Below are 19892 nucleotides of genomic sequence, written 5' to 3'. Positions count from 1 at the left end.
CTCCTAGAAGAAAACATAGGCAGAACAGTCTTTGACATAAATTGTAGCAATATATTTTTTGGATCTGTCTCCTAAGGCAAAGGAAACAAAATAAAAAATAAACAAGTGGGACCTAATTAAACTTAAAAGCTTTTGCACAGCAAAGGAAACCATGGACAAAATGAAAAGTCAGCCTACTGAATGGGAGAAAATATTTGCAAATGATTTGACCAATAAGGGGTTAATATCCAAAATATATGAGCAGCTCATACAACTCACTATCAATCAAACAACCCAATTAAATAATGAGCAGAAGACCTGAATAGACATTTTTCCAAAGAAGACAGAAAGATGGCCAACAGGCATGTGAAAAGATGCTCAACATTGCTAATCATCAGGGAAATGCTAATCAAAACAACACTGAGATATACTGACAGAGAAAGACAAATATCATATGACATCACTTATATGTGGAATGTAAAGAAATGATGCAAATGAACTTATTTATAAAACGGAAACAGACTTACAGACATAGAAAACAAACATATGGTTACCAAAGGGGATAGCAGGGGTGAGGCGGGGGAGAGAGATAAATTAAGAGTTTGGGATTAACATATACACACTACTATATATAAAATAGGTAAACAACAAGGACCTACTTATAGCAGAGGAAACTATAGTCAATATCTTATAATAACCTATAATGGAAAATAATCTGAAAAAGAATATATGTTTGTGTGTATGTGTGTGCGTGTGTGTGTAACTGAATCACTTTGCTGTACACTTGAAACTAACACAATATTGTAAGTCAACTATACTTCAATAAAAAATATTTTAAAAAACAATGATATATCACCTCACACCTGTCAGAATGGCTGTCACCAAAAAGAACACAAATAAACACGGGCGAGGATGTAGAGAAAAGGGAACCCTTGAACACTGTTGGCGGGAATGTAAATTGGTGCAGCCGCTATGAAAAACACTATGGAGTTTTCTCAAAAAACTAAAAATAAAACTACCGCATGATCCAGCAATTCCACTCCTGGGTATACATCCAAAGAAAACAAAAATACTAATTTGAAAAGATACATGCACCCCAGTGTTCATAGGAGCATTATTTACAATAGTCAAGACATGGAAGCAACCTAAGTGTCCATTAACAGATGAATGGATAAAGAAGATGTGATATATATATGGATGGACCTGGAGGGTATTATGCTTAGTGAAATAAGTCAGATGGAGAAAGACAAATACTATATGATATCACTATATGATATCTATATGATATCAAATACTATATGATATCAAATACTATATGATATATGATATGTGGAATCTAAAAAAGAAAACAAACTAGTGAATATAACAAAAGAGGTACAGACTCACAGATATAGAGAACAAACTAGTGGTTTTCAGTGGGGAAAGGGAAAAGGTGAGGGGCAAGATTGGGGTAGGGGATTAAGAGGTATAAACTATGTATAAAATAAATAAGCTACAAGGATATATTGTACAGCACAGGGAATATAGCCAATATTTTATAATAACTACAAATGGAGTATAATCTATAAAAATTGTGAATCACTATGTTGTACACCTGAAACTAATATGATATTATAAATCAACTATGCCTCAATTTAAAAGAAAAGTATACCTCAATTTTTTTTAAAGTATCAAGTTAAAAATTTTTTAAATTAAATGTCGTTAAAGATAAAGGGTTTGGCTGTTTCCATCTGCTTCCTTAAAGGAAGCCCACCATAATTTTAGGTAACTCTAGACAGTTATTATGGACCCTCTCAGGATTAATGACTCCAGGGGGGAAGAGCAAATCCCCTGGGGCTGCTGACTAAGCAAAGGGCAAGCCGCTCAGAAAAACAGGATGAATTAACCCCAGGAAGCCCCAGAGGAAGAGCAAATGAGGGGAAACACAGCTCTGTTTTGCTTGGAGGTGGGCTGCAACATCAAGTGTTATCAAAAGAAACTTCAAGTTGAGGGTGAAAGACTGTTCTCTGTTGGTTTGCAAAGTATAGAAATAAAAAGGTCTCTAAGCAAGGGAGAGGGGAATTAACATGCTTTTAGCACATTCTTTGCATCAGGAACCTTACCTCTGGTACTTCATTCATCTTTACAATGATTTCACGAGGTAGGTGCTATGATTATTGCAATTTTAGTGATAAGCGCACAGGCTCAGAGAGGTGAAGTGACTCACATAATGTTCCACACCTTAAAATTGTTAGAGCTGGCAAGATATGGAAAGAACCTAAACAGCCATTAACAGATGAATGGATAAAGAAAATGTGGTATATATAAACAATGGAATATTACCCAGCCATAAAAAGAATGAAATAATGCCATTTGCAGCAACATGGATGGACCTAGAGATTATCATACTAAGCGAAGTAAGTCAGACAAAGACAAGTACCATATGAAATCACCTGTATGTAGAATCTAAAATATGACACAAATGACCATATGTACAAAACAGGAACAGACTCACAGACATAGAAAACAGACTTGTGGTTGCCAAGCGGGAGGGGAGGTTGGGGAGGGGTGGATTAGGAGTTTGTGATTAGCGGATGCAAACTATTATATATAGGATGGATAAACAACAAGGTCCTACTGTATAGTACAGGGAACTATATTCAATATCCTGTGATAAACCATAATGGAAAAGAATATGAAAAAGAATGTATATGTGTATAACTGAATCACTTTGCTGTACTGCAGAAATTAACACAACATTGTAAATCAGCTATATTTCAATAAAATAAACTTTAAAAAAATTTTTAGAGCAGAGACTAGAATTCAGGTCTGCCCAAATCCAGATATATTCATATTCCCATATTCCCATCAATAAATCCAAAACAAAACTCCTTGCCCACCCTAAACTTGCTCCTTTTATTCTGTTTCTCTGTCTTGGTGAATGGAGTCCACCATCCACACCATTACTTAAGCCAGAAATTTGGATGTTATCTAGGCTCCTCAACTCACCTCCTGTATCCAGGCTGACATCAAATGCTTCTAGAAATTCTACCCCATTAACATCTTTTGTATCCATCCTTTCTGTCTGTCTCCACCATTCTCTATCGGGCTGGAATATTGATGTTTGGGCATATGTGTTAGGATAGAGGCTGGCTATCTAAAATTGGAGCCACTGAACTTGAAACTATTATTCCGATTCTACCTGGCATCTCCAGCACTTAGAACGCATATTTCATTAAATATTGGATGAGCAAATGAATGCATAAATTAATGAGTTAACAGATGCTAATATCCCCATTTTGAGCTTCTTAAGCTCTTTAGTGATTCTCTATCACCTTCAGGATAAAGCCCAAACTTCATATATATACCACTTGACCCAAATGATATAACTGCTGACCACCTCTGCTCCACCTTGAATTCAAGCTACTCTCCATCTTCCTTTCAACACTCCATTCTTCACTCACACTGACCTTTTTTTTTCCATGAAAGGGCCATGTTCTCTTTTGCACATTGGCCTTCAATCTTTCCCTTGTGTAACCACCATACAACCCCCTTCCCCCTAGCTTCCACTTTTCACCTCCTTAGCTCCTACTCAGCAACTTAAATGGTATATTATTTGGAAAGTTTTTCCTGACACCCCAAGTCCAAGTTTTTAGCATTGATAGAACTAAGTCCGAGATAGGTTAAGTGACTTGCCCAAGGCCACACAGCTTGGAAGTAGCAGAGTCAAATTTTCTTCCTGTTTTATCAGACTCCAAATATACATTATATCCTTTATATCACAGCTCAGGGAGATAACGGGTTAAGTGACTGGCCCAAGATCACACCCCTAAAATGGTGCAGTTTTTGTAGTCCCAAATCCAGGTACATTTTGCCACACCAGAGCAATTCCATTTCACTGGTGTTGAAAGAGTTTTTCTTTATGAAGGGGAGGGGGTATCTATTTTGCTATTGACAAAACTACAAAAGATTCCTCATCATTATAAATTGAAAAACCAGCTCCTGGACAAATATCCCAAGGGTAAATACCACTACCAATAAAAAAATCACTAAGCAGTTCTTGGCTTTCTTATCCAGCTTGAATAGTGCTCAGTCCTGGCAATGCTTCCCCTCTGTCTCATTCCAGAAAATGAGGCCTGGTGGCCTTTATGATGGGCTCCCAAGGGAATGGGGTAAGCTGACTCACTATATTCTCTCACTGGGTAAGCCACTAGGTACCCACTGTGCTGGTCAATACAGTCACTTAGCAATCAGGTAAATGTAAGTCTTGAGATGTTTCAAACCTCTTATTTTGACCTTAGCTTCCAAAAACCATCAAAATAAAATGTGCTTTTGGGGGCTTCCCTGGTGGTGCAGTGGTAGAGTCCACCTGCCAATGCAGGGGACATGGGTTCGTGCCCCGGTCCGGGAAGATCCCACATGCCGCGGAGTGGCTGGGCCCGTGAGCCATGGCCACTGAGCCTGGGCGTCTGGAGCCTGTGCTCCGCAACGGGAGAGGCCACAACAGTGAGAGGCCCACGTACCGCAAAAAGAAAAAAAAATGTGCTTTTGGGAATTCACAAACAACAGCTGCTCTTCCCCTTCACTATGCTTCTACAAAGATAGAACTGCAGCAGGCAGGAGGCATATCAGACAGAACTGTGTCAAGTATGGTGATGGGATTATTGTTTTGAAAACTCTCCATCTAAACCTCAGAGAAGCAAACAGTTCAGTCTTAAAAGGAGGTCACCCTCCAAGGATGCTCATTATTACTACTGGTATCTGTGGCTATTGGGAGGTTCCTAGTAAAGCTAGAAACCTGACCTTCTCTATTCTTTCTGAGTGCTCAGAAGCCTTAGCTTTGGTCTTATCCTCCCTTTTTCTATCCAGAAAAGTCCCAGTCCCCATGTTAAAGAGGCAAAACTAAAACACAAAAATCTTCAATTTTTTTGGCCATGCCACACAGCTTGTGGGATCTTAGTTCCCCAACCAGGGATCAAATCCATGTCCGCTGCAGTGGAAGCATGGAGTCCTAACCACTGGACCACCAGGGAATTTTCAGTTATCTTTAAAATCGTTACCTTATTCCGTTTCTCCTCCTGCTTACCCACTCCCATCATCATTCTGGAGAGTCCTACCAAGTGCAACACTAGAGATGCTGTTGATATTTAACAGTGATCAATTTCATCAAATAAATTGACTTGAAAACTAAGATGAGGTTTTTACCAAACAGATTTTCTTCATTGGATTAAACTTCGGTGGGCATATTCCAGCAATTCTGGAGTCCCATATCTATCCTGCATCCCCAAAGACTCTTGGAAATTCAGAAAGGAAAAGTTTGACTAATATTCTCAGAGAGTTCATATGCAAATATCAGCACCCCGTGTCTCAGATTACAGATATGCAAAGAAGCTTCAAAAAACCAGGACATTTCAGGGGTCAGACGCTCTTCTCAGTAATCTAACTGAAGGCATTAACAAATTAAAGACATGTCAATCGCAAAGGGAGTTTGTCAACCATGCAATGAGAGGAAAAGGAATCACTGAAGCCCAAGTTGGCAGCTCCCAGCCAGCACTGCCCAGGCGAGAGTGTTCCCTTGCTCAAGAACTTTACTTACCCATATGGTAGAGTCGACTGTGCCCGGAACAGGGCCTGGAACATACTAGGATCTCAATAATAATTTGTTAATGAAATGACTAAATGAATGAATAAGTGACTTAAAAGGTGTCAATGACAGGGCCTTTGTGGAGACAGATGCATTATCAGGCTATTCAGTACTAGGATCATAGATCTAATTCCTTTCAATCTGACTCTTCTGCCCTTTGGCATATTATGTAACTGATGAGAGAACCCTAGTGTTCCCAGTCCCACTGTAAATGGTAACACTGGCCTCCTGATTTTAAAATACCAGTTTCTGACTTCAGATTTGTGGAGTGCTGACAAATCAGGCTTCTGAGTCTGTAGTCCTGAGCCAGATCTTGGACACCAGCAAACTCACTAAGATAATGCTACTGGGGGTGGAATAAAGGGTTCTGGATGTCAATTAGCCTAATCCAGGTGACATTATTCTATCTGATCATCATATTTCTACTACTGTACCTTCTGTAAAAACAACACTAACGCCCAAGATGCCATTATTTCCTCCCAAGCAACCAATTATTTTCTTAAATCTTATCTTGAAGAACAATTGTCCCTGGGACTGATACATGCCTCTTGAGACTTCTACTAATTGGTTCATAACAGTCATTAAAGCCTTACTGTATGCCAAATTCTATGCCCTTTGAGGGCCACAGGAACTAATGTGCAGTGGCAATATTACAGGACTAGGCGGCTACCGACAGATGAGTCTTCGGATACAATTGTACGTGGGGTCGTGGGAAGAATCCTGGATTGGAAGTCCCAGCTCTGCATTCATCTTTTCCCTACTTTCACTCACAGGGTGGAATGGAGGATCAAATGAACTAATGGATGTGAAATTGCTTTTTAAATTTTTGTGTTATCCATTGGCGACCCTCTACTACTACTATTATCATCATCATTTTCATTATCATTATCATCATCATGATTATCAGTCTACTACTGTTAAGGAGAGAAGATACAGTTAGATGGCCGTATGCTAACTTAAGGTTCCATTTCCCTCAAGACTAAGCTGCCCATGGGACCACAGTCAGTGCTACTGCCACTCTCGGTAATGCCACGATTGCTACTTACAGAGCAGCCCTCCACAGAGCAAACGGGATCAGATGCTGTGACACCCAAATTGCTGGGTATCAAATCTCTCCCATTATCTTCCCAAGGAACACGGTGTGTTGCAGCTGGAAGGAACAGTCTGACTTAAAGCCAAATCACGCTGGCTTCAAGTTGCTAGAATCAGCTCCTCGGAAGGTGAATTTTGTGAAGCTAGGGTACTGTGCCTCCCACCCCCCCCCCATTTAATTGGATCTGTATTTGAGCTGTATATTCAGAAAGCTCTTCTGTCACTTTTTGTCAAAGATTTCTCTTTGAGTAGCTTGAAATATCTATTAAAAATTTAGCCTAAAGCAGTGTCTTTTGAATCCCCAGCTCACTAATTCAGGTACTGGAGCACTGTGAGTGTACACCACCAGCCTGCAAATGGATAAACTACTCAAAAGACATTTTCCACCCCTTAAATACAGTTCCAAGAAAGAATAGGAAATGCCTCATACCTCTAATGGAAGCTATTTGCTACAAAAACAAATCATCAGGTCCGTGGAGCTAGAAATGCCTTTTGCAAATAAAAGTGAAAGGAAGAGACAGCAAAACAGCAGCTGAAACCATGCAGTCATCACCCACAAAGCACATGATTCAAATAAAAATGAAATACTTATTTGAAAAATGCGTTACCTACACACCCAACAGCAGTTGTCAGTTTATGTATAAAGGAAAACAACCAGCATTTTGTATGAATTTCAAAGGAAATGAACTATTTGTTCCTTGTTAGCAGCTACTGTAAATATCAGAGCAAATAGCATTTTTTTGATTCCAATAAAATTGTAGAACATTTCCAAATGCTCGTACGTAAATCCTGACATCAAAATGTACATCTCTTAAGATACTGAAAGATGAGCTCCAAATGATGTACTTAACACATTTGTTCTTTCTTGAAGAGATGAGGTATAATTGTATCAGTCATCTTGTAGCTAGGAATTATATGAAGAACCCTGAACTATAAGTACTAAATCAAACTAAATAGTCTCTTATCCTATTTTTCTCTCTTATACTTGTCATTACTTCCTGAAGTTCTCATTACAACTGCATAATTCTACCCACTGCCCTCCACCCTCCGAAACCCCATAGGTTTTCTTCAGAAAAGGAGGGTAGCGTTCCCCTTCTCCTTTCCCTCAGAACCACAGTTTTCTCCCCACAAATATTCATGGGGTGAGACTCACAGGCAAATTATTTCAATGAGCAATAATACCTTTTTGGGTAGGACAACTAAGTTATTTCTGCTTTGTCTTCTTACATATATTTAGATTGGCTGTTGTTAACCCTTGAGAAAAGAGAACCTGTTCTAGAAGAAAGGTTAGTGGGAAAGCATGAGCTACACTGCGATATTAAATACAGATTTCTTTTTCCAAAGCTAAAACCTACAGTCCTCCTTTGGTCCTAAAGAAGACATAATATCTCCAGCTAATGGGCTGTCCACAAATGACCATTATTGAATGAATAATAAAGGAATAATAGCAATGTGATTTCCACTTACATCAACCACAAAAATCTTCTGGGAATCATCCAAAAACCGCACTTTTAAATGTAGCATTCTCGGAGAGGCCGTTGGGCTGCGAGCAGGCTCAGAGTGCTGTGAGTTCTGTGACAGGAAGGGGGCTTTCTCAAGGAATTTCACTCTTAGCTGGAGGCAGTGCGCTCGGGTCCCCCCACCCCCATCCAGGCACCTCCACCCAGCAGGGCACACTTCTGTTTGCTTGAATTGATGCACACTCAAGGGCATGTGTGCTGATGATCAATAGCATCTGGGCTACCTCCTATTTGGTCAACGTCAAATCCAACTGGACTCACTCTAGCCCTCTTAAACTCGGTTCCTTTCTTCAAAGAAAAAGAAGAAAGAAAACACTTGCAACCCCTGGGGATTTTCTTTATTTCACAGGAGCACGATTTTGAAAACCCTACTTGAAGCTTTGATAAACTGAGAATAGCCATTCTCAAAAGTAAAAGGATTAGAGTTAGTCTCATATTGTACTAGAAATTTCATGGCTGAACTAGGAAACTTTATGTGTAATAATTGTAATTGTTTTGAATGTACGTGATTTAGAAATGAAAATTATATAAAAAAGAATATATGGAAAAGCTCAATTCCACGTCTGTCCCCTCTATTCTGTGCCCCCATACATCCCTATCAGTAACCAATTTTATTAGTTTTTTGTTGTTGTTATTTAGCCTTCAGTGTTTCTTTATGCAAATACTGTACAAGAAAATACGAATGTATTTCTCATACATATGTAGCATGCTGTTAAACTGCATGCTGTTTTGTGCCTTCCTTTTCTCACTTCATATATCATTGTTGATTTCTCTTTAGCTTTGCATGGAGAGCTTCCTGATTTTTTTTACAGCTGCATAATTTTTCACGGTGTAGGTGAAATACAGTTGACTCAAATAATCCCCTATTTGTGGACATGGGTTGTTTCCAACTCTTTGCTTTTATGAACAAAGTTTGAAATGAATATCCTCATATATATGTCATTTTATATGTATGTCATTTTATCTGTAGGATCGATTTCCAGAGGTGGAATTGCTGGACAAGGGTAATGTACTGGTAATTTTTATAGCGACTTCTATATCCTTCCATAAATGTTGTTATGATTTGATTTGTGTCCTCCAAAATTCAAGTGTTTAAGTCCTAACCCCCAGTTACTCAGAATGTGACTCTATTTGGAGATAGGGTTTATAAAGAGGTAATTAAGTTGAAATGAGGTCATTAGGGTGGGCCCTAATCCAATATGACTAGTGTCCCTACAAGTAGAGGACATTAAGACATAGACATGTACAGAAGGAAGACCATGTGAAGACACAGGGAAGAGAAGATGGCCACTTACAAGACAAGGAGAGAGGTCTCAGAAGGAACCAACCCTTCCAGCACTTTGATTTCAGACTTGTAGCCTCCAGAATTGTGAGAAAATAAATTCAAATAAATTTCTGTTCTTATAAGCCACCTAGTGTCTGGTACTTTGTAATGGCACACCTACCAACCTAATACAAGTGTTGTACCAATTTGCATTCCTACTCACAATGTATGAGCGTTCCTATTTTCCCCAGGCTCACCAACAGAGTACGGTGTCAAACTTTTTGATTTTAGACAAATTGATAAGTGAGAAAAAGAATCTCAGTGTAGTTTTAAATTTGAACTTTTCATATTATGAGAGAAGTTGAGTATCTTTTCAGATGTTTCAGGGTATTCTTTTTTTTTTAAATAAACTATCTTTCCATGTAGCTCCACACACTTTTTGAAAAAAATACTGGTTATTGTCCCTTTTCCTCAATCTCTAGAAACTCTTTAAAAACTAGGAAAATTATCCCTTTGTGATATGAATTACAAATATTTTCCCCATTTATCCTTTGTCTTTGCTTATGGTGTATGTGTATGTGTTATTTGCCATGAGAAATTATTTATTTTGGCGAAGTGAAATTTGTCAATCAGTGTTTAAATGGCCTCTGGATTTGTGTCATAATTAGAAAGGCCTGCTTCACTTCAAGGTTTACCATTAGTACTTTTATGGCTTAATTTTTTAAAATTTAAATCTTTGATCTATTTAGATTTTATCTTGATATATGGTATGAAGTATGGATCAAATTTAACCTTTTTCCAAATAGCTACTCAGTTGTCCTGATGTCATTGATTAGAAAGTTCATTTTTACCCCCATCGATTTGAGAAGATGCCTTTATCATATATTAAATTGCCACATGCATTTGGGCCTGTTTTTGGATTTTTGTTTCCTTCCATGTACTAGTTTCACATTGTTTTAAGTTTTGAGGCTCTAGAGTATGTTTTAATATCCAATAAGGCTGCTCTACTCCACACTGCTCTATATTTACAGAGTTTTCCCTGCTATTCTTGTTTACTTATTTTTCTATATAAGCTTGTACAGTTTCAGGCAAAGAAACAGGTATATTTATAAAGATGTGTTAAAAATTATAAATTTATTTATGGAAAACATATCTTTCTGATGGTGAGTCTTTTTTTTTTTAACATCTTTATTGGGCTATAATTGCTTTACAATGGTGTGTTAGTTTCTGCTTTATAACAAAGTGAATCAGTTATACATATACATATGTTCCCATATCTCTTCCCTCTTACGTCTCCCTCCCTCCCACCCTCCCTATCCCACCCCTCCAGGTGGTCACAAAGCACCAAGCTGATCTCCCTGTGCTATGCGGCTGCTTCCCACTAGCTATCAACCTTACGTTTGGTAGTGTATATATGTCCATGCCTCTCTCTCGCTTTGTCACAGCTCACCCTTCCCCCTCCCCATATCCTCAAGTCCGTTCTCCAGTAGGTCTGTGTCTTTATTCCTGTCTTATCCCTAGGTTCTTCATGACATTTTTTTCTTAAATTCCACATATATGTGTTAGCACACGGTATTTGTCTTTCTCTTTCTGACTTACTTCACTGTGTATGACAGACTCTAGGTCTATCCACCTCATTACAAATAGCTCAATTTCATTTCTTTTTATGGCTGAGTAATATTCCATTGTGTATATGTACCACATCTTCTTTATCCATTCATCTGATGATGGGCACTTAGGTTGTTTCCATCTCCGGCCTATTGTAATAGAGCTGCAATGAACATTTTGGTACATGATCTTTTTTTTTTTTTTTTTTTTTTTTTTTTTTTTTTTTTTTGCGGTACGCAGGCCTCTCACTGTTGTGGCCTCCCCCATTGCGGAGCACAGGCTCCGGACGCGCAGGCTCAGCGGCCATGGCTCACGAGCCCAGCCGCTCCGCGGCATGTGGGATCTTCCCGGAACGGGGCACGAACCCGCCTCCCCTGCATCGGCAGGTGGACTCTCAACCACTGCGCCACCAGGGAAGTCCACACGACCCTTTTTGAATTATGGTTTTCTCAGGGTATATGCCCAGTAGTGGGATTGCTGGGTCATATGGTACTTCTTGTAGCTTTTTAAGGAACCTCCATACTGTTCTCCATAGTGGCTGAACCAATTCACATTCCCACCAGCAGTGCAAGAGTGTTCCCTTTTCTCCACACCCTCTCCAGCATTTATTGTTTCTAGATTTTTTGATGATGGCCATTATGACCAGTGTGAGATGATATCTCATTGTAGTCTTGATTTGCATTTCTCTAATGATTAATGATGTCGAGCATTCTTTCATGTGTTTGTTGGCAGTCTGTATATCTTCTTTGGAGAAATGTTTATTTAGGTCTTCTGCCCATTTTTGGATTGTGTTGTTTGGTTTTTTGTTATTGAGCTGCATGAGCTGCTTGTAAAGTTTGGAGATTAATCCTTTGTCAGTTGCTTCATTTGCAAATATTTTCTCCCATTCTGAGGGTTGTCTTCGTCTTGTTTATGGTTTCCTTTGCTGTGCAAAAGCTTTTAAGTTTCATTAGGTCTCATTTGTTTATTTTTGTTTTTATTTCCATTTCTCTTGGAGGTGGGTCAAAAAGGATCTTGCTGTGATTTATGTCATAGAGTGTTCTGCCTATGTTTTCCTCTCAGAGTTTGATAGTGTCTGGCCTTACATTTAGGTTTTTATTCCATTTTGAGCTTTTTTTTGTGTATGGTGTTAGGGAGTGATCTAATCTCATACTTTTACATGTAGCTGTCCAGTTTTCCCAGCACCACTTATTGAAGAGTCTTCTTATTCATGGGGCATGTATGTCAATTTGTTCAGGTCTACTTTTATGTCCTCTTCTACAATGTTGTATTTAATATAAATTTTCAAACATACACAAAACCAAAGAGTTTAGTACAATAAACTCCCATACATTCATAAACGAGATCAAAAACTGTTATGAGATGAACTGTGTTCCTCCCAAATTCATATATTGAAGCCCTAACCCTCAGTACCTCAGAATGTGACTGTATTTGGAGATAGGGCCTTTAAAGAAATAAGTAAGTTCAAATGAGACCTTTAGGATGGGCCCTAATCCAATCTGACTGGTGTTCTTATAAGAAAAGAAAATTTTTATACACGAGAGAGATCAGGGATGCACACAAACAGAGGAAAGTTCATGAGAGGGCACAGTGAGAGGGCAGCCATCTGCAAGCCTAGGAGAGAGGTCTCAGAAGAAACCAAACCTGCCAACACCTCGATCCTGGATTTCTAGCCTCCAGAATGGTGAGAAATAAATTCTGTTGTTTATGCCATTTAGTCTGTGGTATTTTTTTATTAATTTATTAATTTATTTATTTTTGGCTGCATTGGGTCTTCGTTGCTGCATGCGGGCTTTCTCTAGCTGCGGTGAGCAGGGGCTACTCTTCGTTGTGGTGCGTGGGCTTCTCATTATGGTGGCTTCTCTTGTTGCAGAGCATGGGCTCTAGGCGTGTAGGTTTCAGTAGTTGTGGCATGCGGGCTCAGTAGTTGTGGCTCGCAGGCTCTAGAGCGCAGGCTCAGTAGTTGTGGCGCACGGGCTTAGTTGTTCTGCGGCATGCGGGATCTTCCCGGACCAGGGTGCAAACCCGTGCCCCTGCATTGGCAGGTGGATTCTTAACGACTACACCACCAGGGAAGTCCCATACTATTTTTAAACTTTCTTTCTTCACTGATCTGTACAACATGGACATTTTTCCAGATTAGTACATTAGATCTATCTAGTATTTTATGCACTATTATATATTTTCTCAGTTCCTTTATTAATAGACATTTGGGTTGTTTTCCCTTATGAACAATACTGCAATAAACATCCTTGTACATAAATCTTTGCACATTTGTGGTGACGTCTCTCTAGGATAAATTTCTAGCACTTGAAATGGTGGATCACTGGGTCTGAAAATTTATCTTTTAATAGATACTATCAAGTTGCCCTTTGAAAATGTTATACCAATTTTCACTTTCAGCAAGAGTGTGCTAGCTAATACATCCAAAGAAACATTAAATAATAGTGCCAATAGTGAGCATCATTTCCTCTCTCCTGACATTAGCAGGAATGCTTCCAGGGTTTCCCCATTAAGTAAAACTCTGGCTTTTGAAGGACACATTTTCAAAAGTACATTTAAACCTGATTGGGTAAGAATCCCAAAATACCACTCTTGATCTATATTGAACCAACTTATCCTATGTCACTAAATACATAGGCTGGTAAAATTAGACCAATGAAATGCTGTCATCTGATGTACAAGAGAGCATACCTTTGCTAATATTTTGACAGCTCACAGCACAGTCTCCACAACAACTCCAAGTGGAGAGTCAGCTGCAAGGCTGGTGGAAAAAGCTGTAACTCTGGTGACCAAAGAATCTATTTAAAATCTTACCAGCAATGTGACCTGAGACAGGTCACTTCAGCTCCCTGTGCCTCAGTTTCCTAACTTATAAAGTAAGGTGACAATTCTAATTCATAGAGTTGTTGTGAGAAAGAAAAGATCTAGATATATGAAATCATAAAATTCAGGGCCTGGCACACAGTAGGCACAAAATAAACGTTTGCTGAATGGGTGAGTATCAAGGAAATAAATATAAATAATTCACTGTTTGCTGAAGTTTAAAACAGTAAATGAATTCTCTCTTTTCCTCTCTCTTTTTCCACCTAGACTTCAGTCCTTCAGTTATTACTGGCAAAATGTTACTAATTGACTGTGATCCAAAACAGGAAACTGTCTTAAAGGAAATTTTCATATTCTACTTTAAAGTAAAAATCCAAAGTTGGGCTCACCCCTGGAAAAATTAGCCTGGCCAGTCTGTCTTCACTTTAGTCCCTCCACACATAAGGAGGTGGAGAGGGAACGCTGAGCAGGAGGCCAGAATAGGAGCAAAAGGAGATTGGGCGATGGATCCCAGGGTTGGTGAGCTAGGATGTAAATGGAAGAGTGTACTAGATAGCTTTTACCCTTACCATTTGAAAATAAACCTAAATCAGAAATAAAAATAAAAAGCACCACATCACTGTTTTTTCCTAAGATCCAAAGGGTGAACTGTGATATGACTTTAAGGGTAAGAGTTAAGAATTCTGACCAAAATTAGGGCCCCAGTTCCTGGCATTTCATCATTAGTATCTTATTTCTTTGGGGTTAAGGACTATTCTTTTTCAAAAGTTCCTTATTTTTTCCAGCTTTATTGAGATATAATTGACATAAAACATTGTGTAAGTTTAACGTGTACATGCGATGATATGATACACTTATACATTGTAAAATGTTTACCTCAGTAGGGTTAGTTATCACCTCCATTACCTCATGTAATTACCATTTCTTTTTTGTGATGAGAACATTTAAGATCTACTCTCTTAGCAGCTTTCAATCATATAGTACAGTATTGTTAACCATAGTCACCATGCTATACTTTAGATCCCCAGGACTTATTCATGTTATAAGTGGAAGTTTGTACACTTTGGCTGACATCTCTCCATTCCCACCCCCGCCCCCAGCCACTTACAACCACCATTCTACTTTGTTTCTGTGAGTTTGGGTTTTATAGATGCTACATATAAATGATATCATACAGTATTTGTCTTTCTCTGTCTGACTTATTTCACTTAACTTAATGCCCTCAAGGTCCATCCATATTGTTACAAATGGCAGGATTTCCTTCTTTCTCATGGCTCAATAATATTCCCTTGTGTATATATGCCTCATTTTCTATATCCATTTATCTGTAGACTGACACTAAGGTGGTTTCTATATCTTGGTTATTGTGAATAACATGGCAATGAACATGGGAGTGTAATATCTCTTTGAAGACTTGATTTCATTTCTTTTGGATATGTACCCAGAAGTGAGATTACTGGATCATATGGTAGTTCTATTTTTAATTGTTTGAGGAAACTTCACACTGTTCTCCATAGTGGCTGCACCAGTTTACATATCCACCAATAGTACACCAGGGTTCCCCTTTCTCCACATCCTTGCCAAAATTTATCTTTTTTATAATAGCCATTCTAACAGGTGTGAGGTAACATCTCATTGTGGCTTTGATTTGCATTTCCCTGATGACTAATGATATTGAACATCTTTTCACGTACCTGTTGGCCACTTGTGTATCTTCTTTGGAAATGTGTCTACTCAGTTCCTCTGCTCATTTTTTTTTTTAAGAAGATGTTGGGGGTAGGAGTTTATTAATTAATTTATTTATTTTTGCTGTGTTGGGTCTTCGTTTCTGTGTGAGAGCTTTCTCTAGTTGTAGCAAGCGGGGGCCACTCTTCATCACGGTGTGCGGGCCTCTCACTATCGCGGCCTCTCTTGTTGCGAAGCACAGGCTCCAGACGCGCAGGCTCAGTAGTTGTGGCTCACGGGCCTAGTTGCTCTGTGGCATGTGGGATCTTCCCAGACCAGGGCTCAAACCCGTGTCCCCTGCATTAGCAGGCAGATTCTCAACCACTGTACCACCAGGGAAGCCCTCCCTCTGCTCATTTTTTAATCATATTTTTTGTGTGTTTGTTTTTGAGTTTTATGAGTTCCTTCTATGTTTTGGATATTAACTCCTTATCAGATATATGATTTGCAAATATTTTCTTACATTCCATAGGCTTCCTTTTCATTTTTTTAATTATTTCTTTTGCTGTGCAGAAGATTTTTGGTTTGATTTAGTCCCACTTGTTTACTTTGGCTTTTGTTGCTTGTGCTTTCAGTGTCATAGCCCCCAAAATCATTGCCAAGACCACTGTCAAGGGGCTTTTCCTCTATGTTTTCTTTTAGAAGTATTATAGCTTTAGATCTTATGTTTAATTCTTTAAATCCATTTCAAGTTAATGTTTTGTGAGTGATGTGAGATAGGGTCCATTTTATTCTTCTGCATGTGATTATCCAGTTTTCCCTATACCAATTATTGAAGAGATTATCTTTTCGCCATTGAGTATCATTGACTCCCTTGTCAGTATTAGTTGGCTGTATAAGCAAGGGGTTATTTCTGGGTTCTTGATTCTGTTCCATTGGTCTTTTGTCTATTTTTATGCCAGTACCACACTGTTTTGATTACTATACGTTTGTAATAACATAGTTTGAAATCAAGAAGCGTGATGCCTCTCACTTTGTTCTTTTCAGGATTACTTTGGTTCTTCAGGGTCTTTTGTAGTTCCATAAAAATTTTAGTATTTTTTCTCTATTTCAGTGGAAAATGCCATTGGAATTTTGATAGGAATTACATTGAATCTATAGATGGCTTTCAGTAGTATGGACATTTTAACAATATTAATTCTTCTAATACATGAACATTAGATATATTTCCTTTTATTTGTGTCTTCTTCAATTTCTTCAAATTGAACAATCTCATGCAAAATTATTCAATATTTTTGCAGATTATATTATATTATAAATTGTTACAAGGTAATAGCTAAAAATTCCCTGTGTTCTAAAATGTATCCTTGCTGCTTATCTATTTTATTCATAGTAGTTTGTATCTGTTAATCCCTTACCCCTAGTTTGTTCCTCTCCCCTTTGGTAACCACTAGTTTGTTCTCTATATCTGTGACTCTATGTTTTGCATATACATTATTTTTTAGGTTCCACATATAAGTGTTATTATACAGTATTTGTTTGACTTATTTCACTAAGCATGATATTCTCTAGGTTTACCTGCATTGCTGCAAATGGCAGAATTTCATTCTTTTTTATGGCTGAGTAATATTCCATTGTATATATATATATATATATATATATATATTGCATCTTCTTTATATATTCATCTGTTGATGGGCACATAGTAATCTCTAATGGTTTTTCTAATTTCTGTGGTATCGGTTGTAATATTTCCTTTTCATTTCTGATTTTATTTGTTTGAGTCTTCTCTTTAAATTTAGTCAGTTTTTGTTGTCTTAAAATTAAAAAACAGCTCTTAGTTTCATTGATCTTTTCTATTTTTTTTTTTTTTGGTCTCTATTTCATTATTTCTGTTCTGATCTTTATTTCTTTTCTTCTACTAAATTTGGGCTTAGTTAATTCTTCTTTTTCTAGTTCTTTGAGGTGTAAAGTTAGGTTATTTATTTGAGATCTTTCTTTTTTCTTAATGTAAGTACCTATTGCTAAAGCTTCCCTCTTATAGTGCTTTTGCAGCATCCTATAAGTTTTGGTATGTAATGTTTCAATTTTTGTTTGTTTTCAAGATATTTTTAAATGTTCCTTTTGATTTCCTCCTTGACCCATTGGTTGTTCAGGAGTGTGTTGTTTAATTTCCACATGTTTGTGTGAATTTTCCAGTTTTCCTTCTGTTATTGATTCCTAGTTTCATACCTTTGTGGTCAGAAAAGTTACTTGGTATGACTTCAGTCTTCTTAAATTGGCTAAGAATTGTTTTGTGATGTGATCTTTCCTGGAGAATATTCCATGTGGAACTTGAGAGGAATATATATTCTGCTGCTGTTGAATGGAATGTTCTATATACGTCTGTTAGGCCCATTTGCTCTAAAGTATAATTCAAGTCCAGCATTTCCTTCTTTTATGTCTGGGTGATCTATCTATTATTGAAAGTGGGGTTATTGAAGTCCCCTACTATTATTGTACTGTTGTCTATTTCTCCATTCAGATCAGTTAGTGTTTGCTTAATATATTAGATTAGCCAAAAATTTCGTTTGGGTTTTTCCATAAGATGTTACAGAAAAAGCTCATCCCAGACTGCCCTCAGCCCACACGCCAGCCAGCTCCATTATGGTGACCCACAGCTCCAGCATCGTGGACCGAATGGCTGGCTTGAGATGTGATGAAGGAGATGGGAGGCCATCACATCACGGGCCTCTGTGTGCTCAAGTGGGGCTATAAATTCTTTGCTGACCTGCTGGATTACATCAAAGCACCGAACAGAAATAGTGATAGATCTATTCCCATGACTGTAGATTTTATCAGACTGAAAATCTACTGTAATAAGCAGTCAACAGGTGACATAAAAGTAATTGTTGGAGATAGTCTCTCAACTTTAACTGGAAAGAATTTCTTGATTGTTGAAGATACAATTGACACTGACAAAACAATGCAGACCTTGCTTTCCTTGGTCAAGCAGCATAATCCAAAGATGGTCAAGGTTGCAAGCTTGCTGGTGAAAAGGACCCCTCGAAGCATTGGTTATAGACCAGACTTTGCTGGATTTGAAATTCCAGACAAGTTTGTTATAGGATATGCCTTTGACTATAATGAATACTTCAGGGATTTGAATCATGTTTGTGTCATTAGTAAAACTAGAAAGGCAAAATACAAAGCCTAAGATGAGAGTTCGAGTTTGGAAACATCTGGAGTCCCATTGAAGTCATCAGTAAAATTATCAAATGTTCTAGTTCTGTGGCCAGCTGCTTAGTAGAGCTTATTGCATGTATCTTCGAGGAATTGTATCTGTTTTGCATTTTAGAAAGGTCAGTTGCTGCATTCCTGAACTCTTTATTTGCACTGTGAGTCTATAGACTATCAGTTCCCTTTGGGTGGATTGTTATTTCACTTGTGAATGAAAAATCTCTTAAACCACACCACTATTGAATGAAAATATTGAAATTGTATCTGTAAGAAACATTTAAAGAGATGAATATATTAGTTTTTTAACTGAGATTTTAATTTTTATATAGTCAAGAAAGAACAGAAGTGATTGAATACTGTTAATTATACCACTGTGTGTTTAGAAAAGAAGCAGTTTCATATCAGTGACAACATTTAGAGGTCATTATGTCGTATAAACCATATGTCCTGGCATTACTTTAGTAGGCTTCAGTAGTATTAATTGCATTTTCCCGCTTGTTCAGATTATTTCTGGTGAATCTTTGTCAGCAGTTCCTTTTAAATACAGGTCAATAAGTTCCAAAAACCTACCACTTTTTGAATTCTTCAATGTAAAAAACCCTTAAAAATAAAGGCTGTCTCTTTAAAAGAAAAAAAAAGGTTACAGAAAAACCCAAAAGAACTTTTTGGCCAACCCAATATTTAGGTGCTCTGAGGTTGAGTACATATCTATTTATGACTGTTAGGTCCTCTTGATGAATTGACCCCTTTGTAATTATAGAGTGACCTTCTTTGTCTCTTGTTATAGTTTTTTTCTTAAAGTCTATTTTGTCTGATATGAATATAGCCATCCCTGTTCTCCTTTGTTTTCCATTTGCATGGAATATCTTTCTCCAATCCCTTTGTTTTGAGTCTATATGTGTCCTTATAGCTGAAGTGAGTCTTCTATAGGGAGCATATTGCTGGTTCTTGGTTTTTTTTTGGTCCATTCAGCCACTCTACGTCTTTTGAGTGAAGAATTTAGCTCATTTACATTTAGAGTAATTTTTGATAGGTAAGGACTCACTAATGCCATCTTATTAATTGCTTTCTAGTTGTTTTGTATTTTTCTTATTCA

General features: G+C 37.8%; 1 pseudogene; it reads left to right on the top strand.

The window, feature by feature from the left end:
- Nucleotides 1-18257: 18257 nt before the first annotated feature.
- Nucleotides 18258-18773, top strand: LOC132418898 (hypoxanthine-guanine phosphoribosyltransferase pseudogene; annotated as a pseudogene).
- The last annotated feature ends 1119 nt before the right edge of the window (nt 18774-19892 follow it).

Source organism: Delphinus delphis, chromosome X, assembly GCF_949987515.2.
Source record: "Delphinus delphis chromosome X, mDelDel1.2, whole genome shotgun sequence".
Classification (NCBI taxonomy): Eukaryota; Metazoa; Chordata; class Mammalia; order Artiodactyla; family Delphinidae; genus Delphinus; species Delphinus delphis.
This window is presented reverse-complemented; position numbering and strand designations above follow the sequence as displayed.